Source organism: Macrotis lagotis, chromosome 1 (assembly GCF_037893015.1).
Source record: "Macrotis lagotis isolate mMagLag1 chromosome 1, bilby.v1.9.chrom.fasta, whole genome shotgun sequence".
In the NCBI taxonomy this organism is placed as follows: Eukaryota; Metazoa; Chordata; class Mammalia; order Peramelemorphia; family Peramelidae; genus Macrotis; species Macrotis lagotis.
The window spans coordinates 301,102,511-301,124,158 of record NC_133658.1 but is presented as its reverse complement, the minus strand read 5'-3'; the positions used below and the strand labels follow the sequence as shown (position 1 = coordinate 301,124,158).

Sequence of the window (21,648 nt, the reverse complement as noted above, 5' to 3'; positions counted from 1 at the left end):
GGACAATAAAATGACAATGACCAAAGAACATAATGAAATTTCTGGGATGTAGCTAAAGCATTGCTTAGGGAGAAAAATAATTTCTTAAAGCATATATTAACAAAATAGAAAAAAGAGAGGATTAATGAACTAAATATTCCTTTTAAGAATCAGGAAGCAGACAAATAAATAAACCAATGTAAGAACAAAAGAAGAGATGTTAAAAATTAGAAAGAAATTTTGAAATAACCACCTCCCATAATAATGACAAATAAAAACTACAAACTGATTCTTTGAAGACTAATAAAATTGATGAAATCTTTGCTAATCTTATTAAAAAGAAGGATGTAGGAAATAAAATCATTTAAATAATAAATGAACAAGGTAGAATCACAACAAAAGCAGGAAAAATAAAATAATAATTAGAATATTACTAACAAAACTGAGAACATGGAAGAATAAAGGAGTAACTTTAGAAAATAAAATTTCTAAACCATCAGAAAATCAGATAGAGAACCTAAATAACTCAGGCTCATGGGGAAAAATAGATTGAACTGAAAATGAGCTATCAAAGGGGTGGGGTGGGGTGGGGGAACACCTGTTCTTGATGGATTCAAAAAAAAATTCTATTTCTTAAAGAATAATTAGTACCAATGCTTCAAAAATTATTACTAGAAAGAAAACACTCACCAGAATCCTTATGAAACAATATAGTCTTTATATTTAAGCCAGGTCATGAAAAAAACTATAGATGAATATAATTCATGAATATTGGCTCAATAAGAAATCTCATTTCAAAAAGTACTTGTATAAAAATTTTAAGGATTAAACTGGTAAGGTACACAGAAAACTTGTATAGATTCAATATCAAAGTATTTCTTAAATAAATAAAGAATTTATATAATTGGAAGAATATTCAGTGTTCATGGCTAGGACATGCCAATATGACAAAAATGGCAGTACAACTAACATTAATTTATACTATATCTATCAAATTATCAAGGGGATATTTTACAAAATTGATATAATAATGACAAAACTATTTTGGAAAAAACAAAAGATCTTACAGACTATCAAGGGAAATGATGAAAAGAAGTAGGAATAAAGAGGAAATAGCACTTTCATCCTTCAAACTATAATTAGTAATAATAATATATACTTTATATATTATAATTCATATGAATAAAGCAGCAATCATAAAGACTATCTGATATTGGCTAAAAACAGACAAACAGATCAATTGAACAGGCTAGGCAAAGAAAAACAAAAATCATAGAACTTAATTAGGATAGTGTTTAATAAAGTAGAAACCTTGAATTATCTACTGGAAAAGACTTTTAAGTGATCAAATCTACTGGTAAAACCAGAAGTCAGTTTGGTAGAAATTACCTTAGACAAATGCTTTATATCATGTTATTCCATAATACATTATTAATGTTAATATTAAAGACCACACTTTACAAAATTAGAAGAGATTAAGATCATATACTTGTCATGGCTAGAGGTAGGAGACAGAAAATGAACATCAATACAGCTCTGAGGTTTTTCTCCACACTTTACAAAATAGCAAAAAAAATGATGAAAAATGACTAATAGTCTATATTTGAGGGATTGTGTCATGACAGTAATGTATTGTTGGTGTAGCTGTGAAGTGATAAAACTGTTTTTGAAAAGCAATTAAGGGGCAGCTAGGTTGTGTAGTGGATGGAGCACTGGTCCTGAAGTCAGGAGGACCTGAATTCAAATTTGATATCAGACACTTAATAATTTCCTAGCTGTATGATCTTGGGCAAGTCATAAAACCCCAGTGCCTTAAATAAATACAATTTAAAAAATAAAAAAGGAAATCAATTGAGAATAATGCAAAAAAGTTACTTAAATATCTGTACCCTTTGAACCAGAGACTCTTTTTGGGCCTATATCAAAAAAGGAAGTGATTGATAAGTCATCATAACCCCATTTACCAGCCCCATTCACACCAAAATATTTATAGCAATACTTATTTTTGTAGCAAAAAATTAAAAATAGAATAGAGGTCCATCAACTAGGGAATCATTAAACAAATTGTTGTACATGAATGTAATGGAATATCACTGTACCTTAAAAAATTATATGCATGATAGTAAGAGAAATATGGAAAATCTATATGAAGTGAAACATAGTGAAGTAAGAAGATTCAAGAAAACAAAATATACAGTAACTACAATGATATAAATGTAAAGAACAATGACATATCATAAACCAAAAGAGAATATAACAAAATTTTTAAAGATCAAGCTGAACTCAAATGAAGAAATATGGGAAGACCCTCCTCATCTACCCCACCCCATTGTGGAAGGCATTACAAATTGCACTTGTTTTTAGACTTTTTCTTTTTTCCTTTTTTTGGTTTTTGCAAGGTAATGGGGTTAAATGACTTGCCCAAAGTCACATAACTAGGTAATTATTAAGTGTCTGAGACTGTATTTGAACTCAGGCTCTCCTGACTCTGGCTCTATCCACTGTGCCACCTGGATTCCCCTGGACTTTTTCCAATATATCAATCAGTTGTAATGATTCTTTTTTTCTCTAAAACATTTGCCATATAGGATGATTTTCTAGGAGGGGGTGGTAGATACTTGGGGTAGTTATGGTGATGTAAGAAACAAAGTCATAAAAATTTATTTAAAAAAAGAAAAAATGTAATTTGGAAATGTATATAACAAAATAAATAAAAAGTAGAACATAGATAATATAAGTATCTATTATTTTTAAAGTCAATATGCAACCAGTGAAATCCCTGTGTTAGGTTTAGTACCCATTTTATTTGAGTTTGATACCATTGTTCTGGAAGCAAGAGGAAGCCAAAGGAATATCTAGAACAAATGTATGATACAGTAAGTCTTGTGCTTTGAGAATATCAGCTTTGCAACTATGTGTACAATGCATTGGAGAAGGCAGAGACTGGAAACACAGAGACAAAGTAAGATCATATTACAGTAGATCAGAGGTCCTAGACTTTAGTGGTAGTAGTGTGAGTAAAGAGAAGGCAGCAGATTCAAGAAAAGTTATGGAGAAGGAATTAACTAGCCTTGGCAACTTACTGTACAGCCAATAACCTGGGAGTGGGGAGAACAGCCTCCTCATGAATTATCTTACAGTGGAGGTGCTTCTCATTGAGGACCAAGCAACCCAGTGATTTTCTTCTTCCCTGGGGTATTTCCTCATCATTCTTGCAAAAGTTTCTTCAGTTAAAGATCAAATGGAGGCATATGTGTTTAATGGAGAATATTGAAGTGGAAAACATTTGGAAATGTGATTGAAGAGATTAAACAAAGGAGCCCAAAAGGATCAAGTTCATTCCATTAGGGTTGTTAGTTTCACTAATTTGTTACTTACATCTCTATAAGGTATCCAGCCAAAGTTTTTGCTATATTTATTTTCCTATAGGAGTCAGGTTGAAGGGATCATGTCTCAGATTCTGAGACAGACACTGAAAAAAAATTGTTTCCTAGTTTTCTTGGACACTAACTATTATCACCAGGAAAGTTTTCCAAATCAAAAGGAGATAGTGAAAGCTGAAGTTGTATGCCAGGATTGTTCAGAGACAGCCATTTCCTTTAGAAGAGGCATGCATGCCAACCCTGCATAAGATGCTGGTGCCAGAAGGACAATCATCCCCTTCTGTTGATGAGATTTCTACGCACCAGGGTGGATCCCTGACATCAGAACCCACAGGAGAACGCCCTGTATTTGCGCAAAACTTGAAAAAAATAGGGAGTAGTTTAGAAGGCAATAGGGGGAATTTTAGTCTAGTTGATGCTTTTAAAACAGGGCTTTTCTTCTTTGCAGGAAGCCTTTTGAAACCAGAGAAAACTAGCAATGAAATGCAACATTTATTCAGAATCTATTACAAGTCAGAAAGATTTCATTATTGCATATTACATTTCCTTCTGATCCCAAGTATATCATGCTTAGAGAACTTGTTTTTCTTTCTGCCGTGTTTCAGAAACTCTTAGTAAATGAATATTAATCTAGACAAAGTGCTTTTTCTTTCTTTTTTAATATAAAAATGCATTGAAACTCTGAAAGAGAAATGGCATCTCTTTGGTCTAATTACAATTTCAGTCTTTGTTTAAATTATATAAAAATTTATGAGTGAAACTCAACCTGGGCCCAAATAACTTTTGAAATCACAAAAGCCTTTTCCATTTCTATCATTACTTTGGCAGCCTGAGCTATTTAAGCTACCACAGAGTCAAGCTAATGGAGAACAGTTGTGGAAACATTTTGACTTAATCTTTCAAAGGACCAGAGCAGGAGGGAACCAACTCACAAGCACTGGCAAAAACTTAGACTATCTGGAGGGGGGTAGGGAAGAAAAGGGAAAGGCCAGTGTAGTAAAGGAAGAACATGAACTTGGAGATGAAAGTCCTGGGTTTCAGTCCTCTCACTACTTGGGTGAATTTAATCAAATTGCTTCATTCCTCTGAATTTCAGTTTCTTCACATGTAAAAAATTGAAGTCATCTCCTGCTTTAATGCACTTCACAGAACTGTTGCAAAGATTCAATGAATAACATGCATAGGAAATTTGTAAACTATTAAGTATTGTATTAAGTATATAAATATATATGTATATATTATTATTATTATTAAAGAGTTTTTACAGCATTAAAGGATATTTCTTTCTTGAAATTTGGATTAGAAACTAGAATGATGCAGAAAGTTGGGAAACAATTTTTGTAGCAATGTATTTCTGATAAAGGACTCATTTCTAAAATATATAGAGAGCTGTCAAATTTATAAAAATAAAAAATCATTCCCCAGTTGATAAATGACCAAAGAATATGAAGTTTTCAGTTTTCAAATGAAGAAATTTAAGCTTTCTGTAGTCATATAAAAAATGCTCTAAATAATTATTGATTAGAGAAATGTAAATTAAAACAGCTATGAGGTACCACCACACATACCTATCAGATTGACCAATATGACAAAATTGTTGGAGGGAATGTGAAAAAAGTAGGACACTAATGCACTGTTGGTGGAGTCGTGAACTGATCCAGCCATTCTGGAGAGCTTTTTGGAACTATGTCCAAAGGGCTATTAAAAAGCTACCCTTTGATCCAACAATACCCCTACTAGTTCTGTATCCCAAAGTCATAAACTGAGGGAAAGACTAATACTTATAAAAATTTAAGAACTCTTTTTGTGGCAAAGAATTGGAAATTGAAGGAATGTCCATCAGTTGTGAAATGATTGAGCAAATTGTGATATATGAATATGATGGAATACTGTTGTTCTGTAAGAATTCAAGAGCAGGTGAAATTCAGAAAAACTGAAAAGACTTGCAGGAACTGATACCAAGTGAAAAGACCAGAACCAGGAGAATATTACATACCTTTACAGCAACATTGTGTGATGATCAGCTATGATAGGCTCAGCTCTTCTTAGCAGTATAATGATAAAAAATTCTAAAAGACTGTGATGAAGAAAACCATCCATATAATAGAGAAAGAACTATAGAAGCTGAATGTGGACCAAAGCATATTGTTTTCACTTTTAAAATTTTGGGTTTTTTTCTTCTCATATTTTTCTCTTTTGATCTGATTCTTTCACAATATGACTAACATGGAAATATGTTTAACATAGTTGAACATGAATGAATTATTCATTTTCAAAGGGGAAAGGAAGGGAAGGAGAAAAATGTAGAAATCAAAATTTTATAAAAGATGAATGTTGAAAACTAATTTTATATGCAATTGAAAAAATTAAAAAAGAAATTAAAAAAGAAACACAAGAAGAAACCAGAATGAATGTTGACTTTCCTTAAATAACCCCCTCATTTTATAGATTCTCCTTTATTCTTCTTTTTTCCCAATTTACATACTTTTATTTTTCCCCAATTCACATATTTTTATTTATTTGTTTTTCCAACCACATGCAATGATGCTTTTCACCAATCGTTTTTTGCAAGATTTCGAACTTCACTTTTTTCTCCATACCTTCCTTACCTCCTCCCTTCCCCTTATAGAAAGCAATCTAATAAAGACTCTACTTATGTAACTATACTAAACATAGTAACCATGTTGTGAAAGGAGATTGAAATCCAAATGGGAGAAAAAAATTTATAGAGAAAAAAATGATATGGTATTTTCCATACCATTTTTTTTGCAAGGCAAATGGGTTAAGTGGCTTGCCCAAGGCCACACAGCTAGGTCATTATTAAGTGCCTGAGACCGGATTTGAACTCCTGACTCCAGGGCCAGTGCTTTATCCACTGTGCCACCTAGTAGCCCCTCCATACCACTTTTGATGGTATTTTCCATCACAGGTCTTTTATAATTGTCTTTTATTGTTGTACTGCTGAAAAGAACAAGTCTATCATAGTTGATCATCATCCATGTTGTTGTTAGTGAGTACAGTGTTCTTCTAGTTTGGCTCATTTCATTCAGCATCAGTTCATGTAAGTCTTTCAAGGTTGTTCTCAAGGCCTGTTCCTCATGATCTCTAATAAAGCAATAGTATTCCATCATTATGTGTTCAGTCATTTGTCAATTGATGGGTATCCCCTAAATTTCCAATTTTTTGCCACCATGAAAAGAACTGCTAGGAATACTTTTGTACATCTGGGGTTTTTCCCCCTTTTTTCTATTCATTTCTTTGGCATACAGACTTAATTTGCTCTCCAGAAAGTTTGGACCAGTTCATAAATTCACCAACAATGCATCTGTGTCCCAGTTTTCCCACATTTCCTCCATCATAATCATTTTCATATTGGCCAATCCAATAGGTATGAGGTAGCGGTACCTCGGAGTTGTTTTAATTTGCATTTTCCTCATCCATATGATTAGAGCAATTTTTTATATGACTATAGATAATTTTAATTTCTTCATATGAGAATTGTCTTTCCATAGACTTTGACCATTTATCAATTTGGAAATGACTTGTTTTTGTGTAAATTTAACTCAGTTCTCTATATATGTTTTATAAATGAATCCTTTATCAGAAATACTAACTGTATCAACGATTTCCCTTCTTACTGTATTCCATTTAATCTTGGTTGCATTGGTTATGCTTATGCCAAAACTTCAATTTAGAAAAAAATCAAAATTATCCATTTTGTATTTTATATTATTCCCTATCTCTTTTTTGGTTATAAACTGTTCCCCTTTCCATAGATCTGACAATTCATTGTTCTAATTGGCTTATTAAATCATTTTTATGTCTAAATCCTGTACCCATCCTGATATTATCTTGAAATAGGATACGGTTTCTGCAATGCATTCTTTGAGTTGTCCCAGTAGTTTTTTGTATCAGAGTGCATTTTTATCCCAGAAGCTGTAATATCTGATTTTATCAAAAAACAGATTGCTATAGACATTTACTACCATTTTTTTTGTACCTAGTCTATTCGACTGATCCAATGAGTACCAAACAGTTTTGATGACTAATGCTTTATATTATAATTTTTAGATCTGGTATGGCTAGGTCACTTTCCTGTGCTTTTTTTTTCTTTTTCATGAATTCTCTTGATATGCTTGACCTTTTGTTATAAGAATTTAGTTCTATTTTTTTCCTAGAACAATAATTTTTTTTTAGTTTGATTGTCATGGAACTGAATAAGTAATTTAATTTAGGTAGAATTATCATTTTTATTATATTAGTTTGGCCTACCCATGAGCAATTGATATTTGTCCAGTTATTTAGATCAGATTTTATCTGTGTGAATAGTGATTTATAGTTGTTTCCATATAGTTTCTGTGTCTTCCTTGGCAGGTAGACTCCCAAATTTGTTATTCTGTCTACTGTTACTTTGAATGGAATTTCTCTTTCTAGGTCTTGCTACTGTATCTTGTTAGTAATATATAGAAATGCTGATGATTAATGTGGTTTTATTTTATATCCTGCAACTTTACTAAAGTTGCTAATTACTTCAAGTAGTTTTTAGATGATTTTCTAAGGTTCTCTAAGTACATCATCATATCATCTGTAAAGAGTGAGAATTTTATTTCTTCGTGGCCTATTCTAATTCCTTCACTTCCTTTTCCTTCTTTTATTGCTAAGGTTGATATTTATAATAAAATATTGACTAATACTGGTGATATAGACATCCTTGTTTCACCCCTGATCTTATTGGGAATGCTTCTAGTTTATCCCCATAGTTTTAGATAGATATTGCTTATTGTTTTAAGGAACACTCCATTTCCCCCCATGCTCTCTAGTGTTTTCCTTTTCTTTTTTGACCTTTTTTGCAAAGCATTGGGGCTAGGTGACTTGCCCAAGGTCACACAGCTAGGTGTGAGAATAATTATTACATGTCTGAGGCTGGATTTGAACTCAGATCCTCCTGACTCCAGGGTCAGTGCTCTATTAACTGCACCACACAGCTGCCCCAAAGTGTTATTTTTAATAGGAATGGCTACTATATTTTGTCAAAAGCTTTTAAATCATCTGTTGAAGCAATTATATGATTTCTGTTAGATTTGTTGCTGATAGGATCAATTATACTGATAATTTTCCTAATATTGAACCAATCCTGTATTCCTGGGAAATCCTACTTGATCATAGCATATTATTCCAGTGATAACTTGCTGAAATTACTTTTCTAATATTTTATTTAATTTTTGCATGTATAGTTATTAGGTAAATTAGTATATAATTTTATTTCTCTGTTTTGACTCTTACTGGTTTAGGTAGCACCATATTGGTATCATAAAAGGAATTTAGCAGAACTCCTTCTTCATCTATTTTTTCAAATAACTTATATAGAATTGGAATTAATTGTTCCTTGAAAGTTTAGTAGAATTTGCTTGTGAATCCATCTGGCCCTGGATTTTTTTCCTTAGGGAGTTTATTAATAGCTTGTTCCATTGCTTTTTCTGAGATGGGGTTATTTAAGTATTTGATTTCCTCTTCTTTTAACCTAGGCAGTTTATATTTTTGCACATAACCATCCATTTCATTTAAATTTTCAAATTTATTGGCATACATTTAGGCAAAATATCTCTGAATTATTACTTTAATTTCCACATCACTGGTGATTACCCCATATGCTTTACAAATCCTCATTTGATTCTGACATCTCTTCAGGCTATATTCTCCTATATCTTGTTGACTTCTTTCAATGCCAAATTCTTAGAATTATCTGTGATACTCTTTGCCTTTTTTAAAAATCACCTTCCACTCACTCTTTAATTTCTAGTTCTACAAACTTTAAACTTCTAACTAATATTTAATTAAAATTGTTCTATCCAAGGTGATTAAGGCTCTTGACCTTTAAATTCAGTGAACTTTTCTTAGTTCCTATTCTTTTTTTATCTCTCTATAGGTTTTGAGACTGTTGATCATTTCCTCCTTCTGGGTACTTTCTCTTCCTATAGGTTCCATGAAACTGGTGTCTTTTGCTTTTCTTCTGATCTATCATTTTCTACATCTTCTCTTAGCACTCTCTAAGGCTCTGTCCTAGTCACTTTTCTCTAAAGTCTCTTATTCAACAATTTCAACTTGTCAGTTATCTCTTTTCAGATGACTCCCATATCTATATAGCTGATCATAATCTTTCTTCCAAACTTCAGTTCCATATTGCTAATTGATTACTAGATTATCTCTATGAGTATATTCAGTAGATATCTCAAATTCAATGTGCCAGAAATGGAAATCATCATATTTAACATATTCCTCTTCAAATTTCCCTCTTGCCTATTAGTGATAGCACCATCCTTCCAGTTTACAAATCTCTGTTGGCAAACTTGAAGCTATCCTGTCCTATTCAACTTCTCTTAACTTCTAAATCTCTTTGATCCATTCCTTTCCCTCCACTTACACAGGCTCTACTATAGTTCAAGCTCTTATTATCTTTCACTGGGACTATTGTAATAGCATTCCTTTTTTTTTAGGTTTTTGCAAGGCAAATGGGGTTAAGTGGCTTGCCCAAGGCCACACAGCTAGGTAATTATTAAGTGTCTGAGACCGGATTTGAACCCAGGTACTCCTGACTCCAAGGCCAGTGATTTATCTACTGTGCCACCTAGCCACCCTGTAATAGCATTCTAATTGGTCTCCCTGCCTCAAACCCCTTTCCTCTCTAATTCATTCTCTATATAACTCTCATAAATATTCCTAAAATGCCATGTAATGCATGTTACAAAGACTTCAGTGGATTCTTTTGTCTTTGAAATAATATATAAACTCCTCAGTTTTGCATTTAAATCCTTTTGTAGTCTGGCTCCCATTCATCTTTCCTGTCTTGTTTCATAATGCAAACAGAATTAATTGTTCAATGGGCTCTATGAAGATAAACACAATGCTACTTATGTAATTCCCATATTGAAGAGATGTGATGACATTTAACAGAATTCCTGGAGAGACTTTGAAATATATATAAATATTCCTAACTGGTGCCATTCTGTTGATCATGTGTTGAACAGTTTCTTTGAATGGCTACAGGTATGTATCTACAACTGGGAATGACTTTAAAAAGTTTAATTAGGGGCAGTTAAGTGGCACAGTGAATAGAGTACTGACCTGGGTCTCTCTATCTGAGAAGATGTTCCCATGAATTGAGTCATTGTTTCTTCTATGTTGCAGTTTTTCTTTCACTTTAGATGAAAGAGAATAGAGGCTATGACCTTATCTTTCCAAAAGTCAGGAGAAGCAATGTAAGAAGCAAGACATAAAATGAACTCACATAAATCATCAGCATTTCTATATAATACCAAAAGAATCCATCAGGAAGAAATATAAAGAGAAATTCTATCTAAAATAACTTCAGAAAGTATAAAATACTTGAGAGTCTACCAACCAAGACATGTATAAGAACTGTATGAATACAATTGCAAAACACTTTTAGCACAAATAAAGATATATCTAAATAATTGAAGAACTATTAATTGCTCATGGGTAAACTGAACCAGTATGATAAAAATGACAATTTCAACTGTTAATTTACTTATTGAGTTTGATATCAAATACAAAGAATTATTTTATAGAGCTAGATAAAAACAATAATAAAATTAATCTCAAAGAAGAAAATTTTAAGATTATAGAGAAAAACAATGGGAGTTGGGAATGAAGAAAGAGAGCCTATCATAACCAAATCTCAAACTGTACTACAAAGGCCAATTACCAAAATGATAATGATACTGGATAAGAAATAGAGTGGTTGATCAAAGGAACAGATGGGGCATATAATATACAGAAGTAAAATGACCACAAGCACTTACTCAAAGGTTCAAGACTTTGGAGCAAGAACTATTGGGAAAACTGGAAAATAGTCTGGCAGAAACTATGCCTAGACTAACATCTCACATTGCATATACCAAGATAAGCTCAAAATGGATACATGATTCAGACACAAATGTTAATATCATAAGCAAATTAGGGGAGCATGGAAAAATTGCTTAGCAAATTTATGAATAATAGAAGAATTCATGACCAAAGAAGAGATAGAGAGTATGATGGGAGATGAAATGGATAATTTTGAACATATGAAATTGAAAAAATATATTTTACACGAACAAAACCAATGCAGCCAAAATTAGAAGGAAAGCAAAAAACTTGGGGGGGGGGGGGACTTACAGAAAACTTTTCATGATAAAGATCTAATTTCTCAAATATATAGAGATATGATTTAAATTATAAAAATATAGCCATCCCTTAACTGATATATCAAAAAGATATATAAATAGGCAGCTTTCAGGAGAAGAAATTAAAGTTATCTATAATTATATGAAAAAATTCTCTAAATTATTAAGTAGAGAAATATTGTAAATTAAAATAACTGAGATATCACCTCACACAATCAATACTGACTGAGATCACAGAAAAGGAAGTTGACAAATATTGGGTAGGGGATGGTGGAAAAAATAGATACAATAATATGCTATTGGTGAATTTGAGAAATAATACAACTATTTTGGAGAGCAATATAAGTGTGCATGCCTTTGGTGTCAAACTCAAAAGAAATGAGGACCACTAAACCACATTAAGTATCCCTGTATTGACCATATACTAACATTGTCTGAGTTCCATTGTATTTTTGTTTATTTCATTAAATAGTTCCTAATTACAGTTTATCTGTTTCAGACACTATTTGATACCTATGCTCTACTCCAATGAAATCACAGGAGTAATCTCAAAGCAAAATCATTCTTACCATTTCTGAAGTATGTAATAAATTTATTTATTTATGAAGTATTTAATAAATGCTGTTAGATTTTTTAAAAAATATTGAATTGAATTACAGGGAAAATGGACAAGTCTGTGTAGTCTGTGTAAGAGTTGTTATCCAAGTCAGCCTCCTGATTTCTACTGCTACTTGCATTGCCAAAACTGTATTGTACTTTTAGAACTTTTCCTATGTGGCAATTTTCTTTTTTGTCTCAATTGATATTTTGGCAATTTTCTTAAAAGCACTGAGGATCAGTCTTGACCACACTGATTAGAGACTATTTTCATAAGAAGCATCTAGCCCTCAGCAAAATTGTGAAGTCAGCTATTCATCTTTCATTATTCCCTCCTCAAATCTGCTTTTTTCCATATCCTCTTCACTCTTTCAGTTCTTTAACCCCAAAATTCTTTATGTCTACATGCTGATCCTTCTTTGCTGTGCCAAAAGTTAGCAATTGTTAAATGATAAAAATATTAAGTAATTGATAAGCTTATTCACATTAAGCTATTAATGACTTTGCATATTTTCCCTGTTCAGGAGATTCTTGTCTTGAAATAGGACACAGGAGTGAGCAATCAGTAACTCAAACTGAGGCAAGTGTCTAAAACAGGGGCTGGGGCCGTTCCTGGTGCTTCTCTAATCACATTTCACCTAGGCAGCCTCAAATTTGTATTCATAGATCTATTACTTAAGATTCTTTCTTGATGTGAAGATCACATGAATTGACATTGTAGGGTACTTTGCATATCTAAAGCATTATATAAGACCTATTATATCTTATTAATGCCTAGAAGGCCACTGTTAATTTGCAGAGATTCCCCAAAAAGTTATTCTAGGTTCAAGATAACTATGGCATCCACTCAAAACCATAGGCCTACTGAAATGTTTACAAATCTTGTCAGACATAGTTCAAAGTAAAGACATAACCAACAGAGAGTATGGTAAGAAAGTAACAGTGCCACATCTCCCCACATTGGAAGAGTTTGGAAACATTCTGTTACAAAAAGTTTTTCATTAGTAGCAGAATTACCACACTCATAGAAGGACACATGTGAGAAATAGGTGAGTATGTGTGCCAAAGATCAAACATATAGAAAATAGATGTATAGAGGCAACTCATATCCCAACCCTGTAGGGTCACCAGGATCTTCAAAGTGATGGTCTCTAGGGACTGGCTTCCTGCTGGTTTCTTGTTACATGTAATCTTCACTTGTTTTGTGGTGACCAGTACACATTACTTCATTGGAGTTATGTGGACATGGAAACTTCTTCCTAATTCCAGTTCCAGCTTTCAGCTGTAGGCTTCACTTGAGGTGGTACCTTTTATTTTTCTCATAAGAGGGAAAGTTCTAGCTTCTCTTATTATTAGAGTCTTAAAATTAAATAATGACCCTTTTAGTGAATCCTTCCTAAAGAGTTTCAGATTAGGGAAACCTTTTTAGTTCTGTCTCTGTAAGAAGAGGTATCTGTGGTTCCCAAGATCTTGAATGTATGTGGCATTTTGCTCCATAACAGTTTTGCACCCAGGGGTCAAGCTCTTTTATTTTTTTTTGTTTGTTTTTGTATTTTTAGGTTTTTGTAAGGCAAATGGGGTTAAGTGGCTTACCCAAGGCCACACAGCTAGGTAATTATTAAGTGTCTGAGACCAGATTTGAACCCAGGTACTCCTGACTCCAGGGCCAGTGCTTTATCCACTGAGTCAAGCTCTTTTAGAAACAAAACAAGTACTAAATTAAGTAGAATCCACAGGAATTCAATTTGCCTTGAACCTACTTCCTCCTTCTCACTAGGATAAATATCTTTCTCAGACCTGCATTTACAGATTTAGGAGATTACTTTTAACTTCCATTCATTCCTGAATGATCATCCCTTTCAAAATAATTTTGAAGGATTTGTCTTTCAACAAACAAAGGATGTTGGAGGCCTTAAAGATTTTCTTATCCATATTTCATGATCCTTTGATCTTTCAAGGAAATAAAAGTCAAGTTCAACAACAGCAAAAACCAGAGGTTACCTTGGGGAAGGATAATCTTTCAATCAGTCCGCTGTCTTGAAATCCTGCCTTTATTAGCTATATAGCCCTGACAACATATATTTTACACTTTAGACATGAGTTACTGGGTAGAATTGTTTTCATCTGACTGATCCAGACTTAGAGACAGGAAACATGTTTAACTCTGATTCTGTGAAATGCTACCTAACCAAGGGCAAATGATATCTTTTGTTTTTTTGGCCTCAGTTTCCTCCTTTATAAAATGATGACATAAGATCTTTAAGGTGCAAACCAATCCTTTATCCTATGATCCTAAACAGAACCAACTCTTGTCAGATGATTTCAGGGTCTTTGGTCAGGACTCCAGGATTCTTAAAGCTGGGTATGTATTGAAACTTTTAACCTGCATCCCTAGAGAGGAGGAGAGTGGGGAAGGGAGGATATCTTATCAAGGGTACAAACACTTTCTAGTCAACCCTCTTTCACCCCTAGCTTGGCTATATATCAATGTTTCCCAATTGGGAGTCATTTGCCACACATCAAAGGACTCTGTTTCTTCAACCATTGTCTCCCAAGTTTATGCATTTATTCCTGCTGATGTCACAGAAACACTGGCCAGCTCTAATATATTAACAGGAAGAAAGCCTCAGGCAGGATTTGATATACAGCCCTTCTATCCCCATTCCCAAACCTACCCCAAGTCAGGGAATGTAAATAAATAGAAGATCAAATATTCAGGGGCATAAGAGGAAAGCCGTCTGTTTATTCCCAGTGGATTGTTCCCTGGACAAGGGACACACTCCCACAGATCCATCATATCCGGGAGGTGGTTTCTTGCTTACCTAAGAAGTGTCTGGTAAATTACAGACAGAACCACGTGGAGAAGAGGATTAAGAAAAAAGAAGAAGACCTAGTACTTACCTTTATATTTTCTTGACCACAGCATTCTATCATTAAAATATTGGTCAATATTTGACTCTAGGGAGGCAGGGGTGGTGTGGGTGTGGGGAGAGCACAAGAATCAGAGCCTTGGGTTCAAATTCTAGCTATTGCCACTAACTTAATTTGCAATCTGATCATAGAAAGTCACTATTCCTTTCCAGGCTTTTTATTCTGTCTGCATTGATTCTGCAGTCCTCTGGAGGATTTAGATTCTAATTCTGCCTTTGTAGCTTAGTAAAACTGTTTGGGGAAAATCAAATGCTCTCTTTGATTTCCTCATTTCCAAAAATGAAAGATTAAAAGGGAACATAACTTGTTAGAGAGCTGGTCTTAAAGTCAAGGAAACATGGATTCAAGTCCTGCTTCTGGAATATACTGACACCAAGTCATTTAATGTCTCAGAACACTAGGTAATTGTCTAAGACTAAGTTGCAGGAAAGGTGATGTTCTCCATTAGAAGAGGGAGTCCTTCACTGCTGAGTTTCCAATGGAAACAATTTCACTTCCATTAGAAGTGAAATTCCAGGTTCTGTTTCTATTGTTTATTTCCCCTTGTGTTGCCCCCAAGAGATTGGAGTAGATAATCACTAACTTTCCTTCCAACTCTAGACTTATGAAAAATCATAGATAGAAATGAACATTAAAGTTTCATAAATCCAGCTCTGATATTCTAAGTTTTCTAGGCTTTGAAAGCTCAACTTATGACATGGGATGATAGAACTAAAAGGCATCTCAAAAGTCACTAAATTCAACCCACTCATTTTACAAATGAGGAAACTGAGGCCCAGGATTGTTCATGATAAGTAAGAATTTTTAACTCTACTTTGTAGTTAATATTAAGTTTGAATATGATCAAGATATTATATTTGAAACCATATTGGATTTGATGTCAGAGGTCTTGAGTACAAATCTGAACCCTATGTATTTTATGATCCTGTTTAGTCATGTCTGAATTTTTGGCATTTCATTTATAGTTTTCCTGTCAAAGACAAAGTAATTCTGTAATCTGTAAAGATACTGTAATACTGTAAAGATATAACCAATTCCTTTTTCAATTTATTTTGACAGATGATGAACTGAGGCAAATAAAGTGATATCCAGGATCACAACATCTATAAAGTGTCTGAGATCAGATTATAACTCAGATCTTGATGATTCCAAGTCCAGTGCTATATCCACTACACCCCATAACTGCCCTGTATGACCTTAGACAAATTTATTTAATTTATTTAATTTCTTTGGACTTCCTTTTCCTCACCTGTAAAATGAAGGATTTGTACTAGATAATCTCCAAGTTTTCTTCCAGTTTTAAATCCTAGGATCCTAAAAATCATATACTCTCAGAATTGGGAGGGACTTTAGAGACCATCTCATCAAGCCTCTGACTACGCAGCAATCTACTCTCCAATCTCCTTGACAATTATAAATCTAAACTCTACTGAAGACTTTCAAAGATAGACACTGATTCATAGGGGAAACTATTTTACTTTCAGAGTCCTTACTTATTAGAAAGATTTTTCTCCTATTAAGTTCAAATCTTTCTCTTAATTTTCTATTACTCCTTATTCTGCCCTGTTGGGATCAAGTGGGAACAAATAAGATAATATTTGTAAAAGTGGTTAGCACTGAGCCTGGAACATGGGAAACACTTAATACATGTTTGATTTTCTCCACCCATACTCCCCTCCCACACACATTTTGGGGTCAATAAGGACAGGCATAATCAATCTTTTATAAGTTAGCTCTTCATACACTTGAAGATAGCTTTCATGCCTTTTCCTCAATCCCTCTAGTAAATCTTATTTTCCCCCAAGGCAAACAGCCCCTAAACCTTCAGCTTTTCTTTACCTGGTGTCATTTCCACCATAATACCAGATGTCTTCTTCTAGACACAAATCCGTTTGTCTGTCAGTCAAGAAGTATCTGTTAATTGCTAGTAGTAAACCATATTAGGTTCTGAGACTAGAAAAATAGAAACAAAATAGTTCCTGCCCTCAATGAGATTTTTGTGTTAAAAAGAGACAACAAGTACAAGCATTGTTGTTCAATAATTTCAGTCAATATGACCCTTGGTGACCCATTTGAGGTTTTCTTGGCAAAGATAATGGAGTGATTTGCTATTTTCATCTCCAACTTAATGTACAGATGAGGAAATGAGATCAGTTGGGTTAATTAACTTTCTCAAAATCACACTGCTAGTAAGTGCCTGAGGTCAGATTTGAACTCAGAAAGATGATTTTTCCTGACTACCGATCTGCACTCTATCCACTGTGCCACCTACCTGCATAGGTATATGCAAAAGGAGAAGAGAACAAGGACTTATATAACATAATTGTGCTAAGTGCTTTACAAATATTACCTCATTTGATCTTCACAACAATTCTGAGAAATACTGCTGCCATTATACCCATTTTACAGTAGAGAAAACTGGGTGAGATGTGAAAAAGTTTTCCTGTCTTCAGGTTTACTGTTGTATCTGTTACACCACCTGCCCTACTTTTTCCCCTCCAGCACATACACACTCTGAAGCCTATACTAAATAAAAACAAGGTCCTTTTACCTAGGGAAAGAAAGAAAAACCTCATAAATACAATTGAGTTTGAACAGAATTTTAAAAGAAATCAAGAATTCTCACAGAAGTGAGAAGGGAATACTTTCCAGGCTTGGAGAACAGTAGTCTCTGATATGGAAATGGGAGTTGGAGTAGCATGTGTGAAAATCAGAGGAGGCTAGTTTGGCTCAACCAATGTCAGTGAAGCAAAAACAATGCTTCAGATGTGATCTGGCCAAGAAAAAATATGTAAAAACTATCATGAATGAATGATTATATGAATAAATGAGTGCAAAAAATTATTACTGATTAGTATGTACCAAACCCTGTACTAAGCCCTAGAGATATAAAAACATGAAGTGAGAATCCCTGCCCACAAAGACCTTACATTCTAATAAAAGAAGCTAATACATATAGGCGAGCGGTGGCCAGGGGAAAGTTTTCTTCTGGGAAGAAATAGGGATGGTAACTGGAGTCATTGAACAATTGTTTAATAAATCTTTTCTAGGAGTGGTTATGTGATTTGATCATTGTCTTCAAAAGTTTCCACAGGGTAAGAGTGTATCATGAAGATGGTTGGGGAATTCACTAATCATTTCCCTCATTCTGGACATTAGTCTTCTGATACTACAGTCCAAGATAATAGTAATTTCTTTCAGTTTTATGTGAATATAATTTGAAAGCTATAAAATGCTATACAAGTGTCAGATATTTATAGTAATAATGATGATGATATAATCCTATGAACATTTCTTATTTTTATGGGTTTGAATTTTTCAATTAATTTTTTCAGGTGGAATTTCACTTTTCTTTCCTCCCACCCCTCCCCCCTACATTGGAAAAGCAAGAAAAACAAAAATATATATAAACAAGCAAAACAAATTTTCATATTGAGCATATCCAAAAAAAGGCCTACATTCTGAATCCATCAACCCTCTCCAAGAAAATTGGTAGTATGTTTCATCATGTTTTTCTTGGATCATGATTAATGATTGTGTTGTGTTCCTTACTCGTGGTCTTTACATTATTTTTGTTACTATATAAATTGCTCTTCTGTTTCTTATTTCCCTGACATCATTTCATGCACTTCTAGCCATACTATTCTGTAATCTTCTCCTTTATCATTTCTTACAGCACAGTAGTATTCTGTTTCATTTATATATCAAACATTCCCCTTCAGCTTTTAATTCTTTGCTACCACAAAAGGAGCTATTATAAATGTGTATTTTTTTCTTTTTTCTTTAAATCTTTTTGGAGTAAGTATAGACTTAATGGTAGTATTTCTGTGTCAAAGAATATGTACTATTCAATAGATTTGGGGGCATAGTTTCAAGTTGCTTTTCTAAATGATTAGACTAATTCCTGAGTTCCTCCTATAATACATTTATGTACTTGTTTTTCCACAGTCCCTCTAGCATCTGTCATTTCCTTTTTTTTGGTCAATTTCACCAATCTAATGAAAGTGGGAATATAATTCCAGTTGTTTTATTTATATTTCTTTAATTATTAGTAATTTTGATCATTTTTCTTATGATTATTGATAAAGTAGATTTCCTTTTCTGAAAAATACCTATTAAATCTTAAGAACATGTATCAATTGTGAAATGGCTCTTAGTTTCATAAATTTTTATCATTTCCACATAAATATTAGAAAAGAGCCCTTTATCAGAGAAATTTTACTGCATATATATTTCTATTTACCTATTTCTCTTCTAATTTTAGTTACATTAATTTTGTTTGTGTACTTTATGTCTGTTATGTATCCATTTGAGTTTGTAGCAGTCAGATAGCATAGTGAATCTTGGAATCAGGAGGAGAGAAGCTCGAATTCAGACTCAGACACTTGCCACATACTAGCTGTGTGACCTTGGCCAAGTTACTTAACTGTGACTGCCTCACATCCAAAGCCATCTCCAGTCATCTTGTTTCATATCTGGCCACTGGACCAGATAACTCTGGAAGAGAAAGTGAGGCTGGGGACCTAGCACAACACTCCCTCACTCAAATCCAATTCATGGATTTTTCATGGCATTGCCTCTCTGATACCATGGTCTTCTTCAAAACATAGACAAACAAGGGGCAGCTAGGTGGCACAGTGGATAGAGCACCAGCCCTGGAGTCAGGAGTACCTGAGCTGAAATCTGGCCTCAGACATTTAATAATTACCTAGCTGTGTGGTCTTGGGCAAACTACTTAACCCCATTGCCTTGCAAAAACCTATAAAAAATAGACAAACATTATTACAATTGGAGTTTATATTGCAATATCATGTGAATGTTGGTCTATATCTAGTTTCTGCTAAATTGCCTTCCAGTGTTCCAAATAGTCTTTGTTTAATAGTGAGTTCTTGCCTCAATAACTCAGGTCTTTGGGCTTTTCAAACTGTAACATACTGTTTTCATTGACTTTTGTATATTATTTACATATTCTGTTTCACTTAGCAGTCTATTTCTTAACCAGTACCAAACTGTTTTGATGATGCTTCCTTTGTCATACAGTTTGAGATATGATACTGATAGAACCCTTCCTTAAACCACTTAACCCCATTGCCTTGCAAAAACCTATAAAAAATAGACAAACATTATTACAATTGGAGTTTATATTGCAATATCATGTGCATGTTGGTCTGTATCTAGTTTCTGCTAAATTACCCTACAGTGTTCCAAATAGTCTTTGTTTAATAGTGAGTTCTTGCCTCAATAACTCAGGTCTTTGGGCTTTTCAAACTGTAACATACTGTGTTCATTGACTTTTGTATATTATTTATATAATCTGTTTCACTTAGCAGTCTATTTCTTAACCAGTACCAAACTGTTTTGATGATGCTTTCTTTGTCATACAGTTTGAGATATGATACTGATAGATACCCTTCCTTTTCCACTAAAAATAAAAAAAAAAGATTTCCCTAGTGATTCTTGAGGTTTCTTTGTCATCCAGAACAATTTTGGTAGTATTATCATTTTTAGTATATTGCATTAGCCTACCTCTGAGCAATTACTATTCCTCCATTGATTTAGATTTAAAATAAATTTATAATGACCATTTTGTAGTTGGGTTTATATAGTTCTTACAGATGCCTTGGAAGATAGATTCCAAAGTATTTTCAACTTTTTAAATGTAATCTTTCTGCCTTGACATGCTGCATTTTGTTGGTACTATGCTTTTTTTTAGTTCTCTCTTTAGGTAACTAGGTAAGTCATCATATCATTCATGGAAAATGACATTTTGTTTTTTTTATTTGCCTATGATTATTCCAGCTTTACTGATATAGTTAAGATTTCTAGCTCTAGGTTGACTACTAATGGCAATAATGGACATCCTTGATTTACCTCTTATCTTACTGGAAGGACTTTTGTTCATCTCTAATATGGACAATGATATTGCTTTTATTTTTAAAAAGATACAATTTATCATATTAAGACACATTTACTCTTATGCTTTATAGTGTTTTAAAAACTTAGTAATGAATGTTGGATCTTTTCTAGCTTTTGGTGTATATATTTTAAAATATATTTTAATTTTAATATTAAAATAATTTTTGACATTTTTGAAAGTTTTGAGTTCCAAGAATGTTTTATCTTATTAAAACCTTTTTTTCTGTATTTATTAATATGATGTAATTTTTGTTGTTCATGTTATCAAAATGATCAATTATGTTTACAGTTTTTCTAAGACTGAACAAGCTATGCATTCCTTTTTTCAATCTAGCCTGGTCACAATGTATACTCTTTGGATCATATTGCTGTAGTCTCCTTCCTAAATTTTATTTCCAAATTTTGTCTCAACATTTATTAGAGGTGTTGATTTTATGGTTTTCCTTTTCTGTTTTAACCTGGTTTAGTTATCAAGAAGATATTTGTAGCCTAGTAGGTATTTGATAGGACTTCTTTGCCTATTTTTTTAAAATTATATAATTTGGGGTTTCAATGTTCTTTAAATACTTAATAGAATTGGCTGATAAAGCTATTTAGGTACTTGGAATTTTGGAAGGAGTTTGTTTATGAGTTGTTCTATTTCTTTTTCTGAGATCAGA

At 33.3% G+C, this 21,648-nt stretch overlaps 1 pseudogene; it reads left to right on the top strand.

Annotated features, from left to right (window-relative positions):
• The first annotated feature begins 3,593 nt into the window (after nt 1–3,593).
• The window catches only part of LOC141494551 (isopentenyl-diphosphate Delta-isomerase 1-like), a 27,884-nt pseudogene continuing 9,829 nt past the window's right edge, over nt 3,594–21,648 (top strand).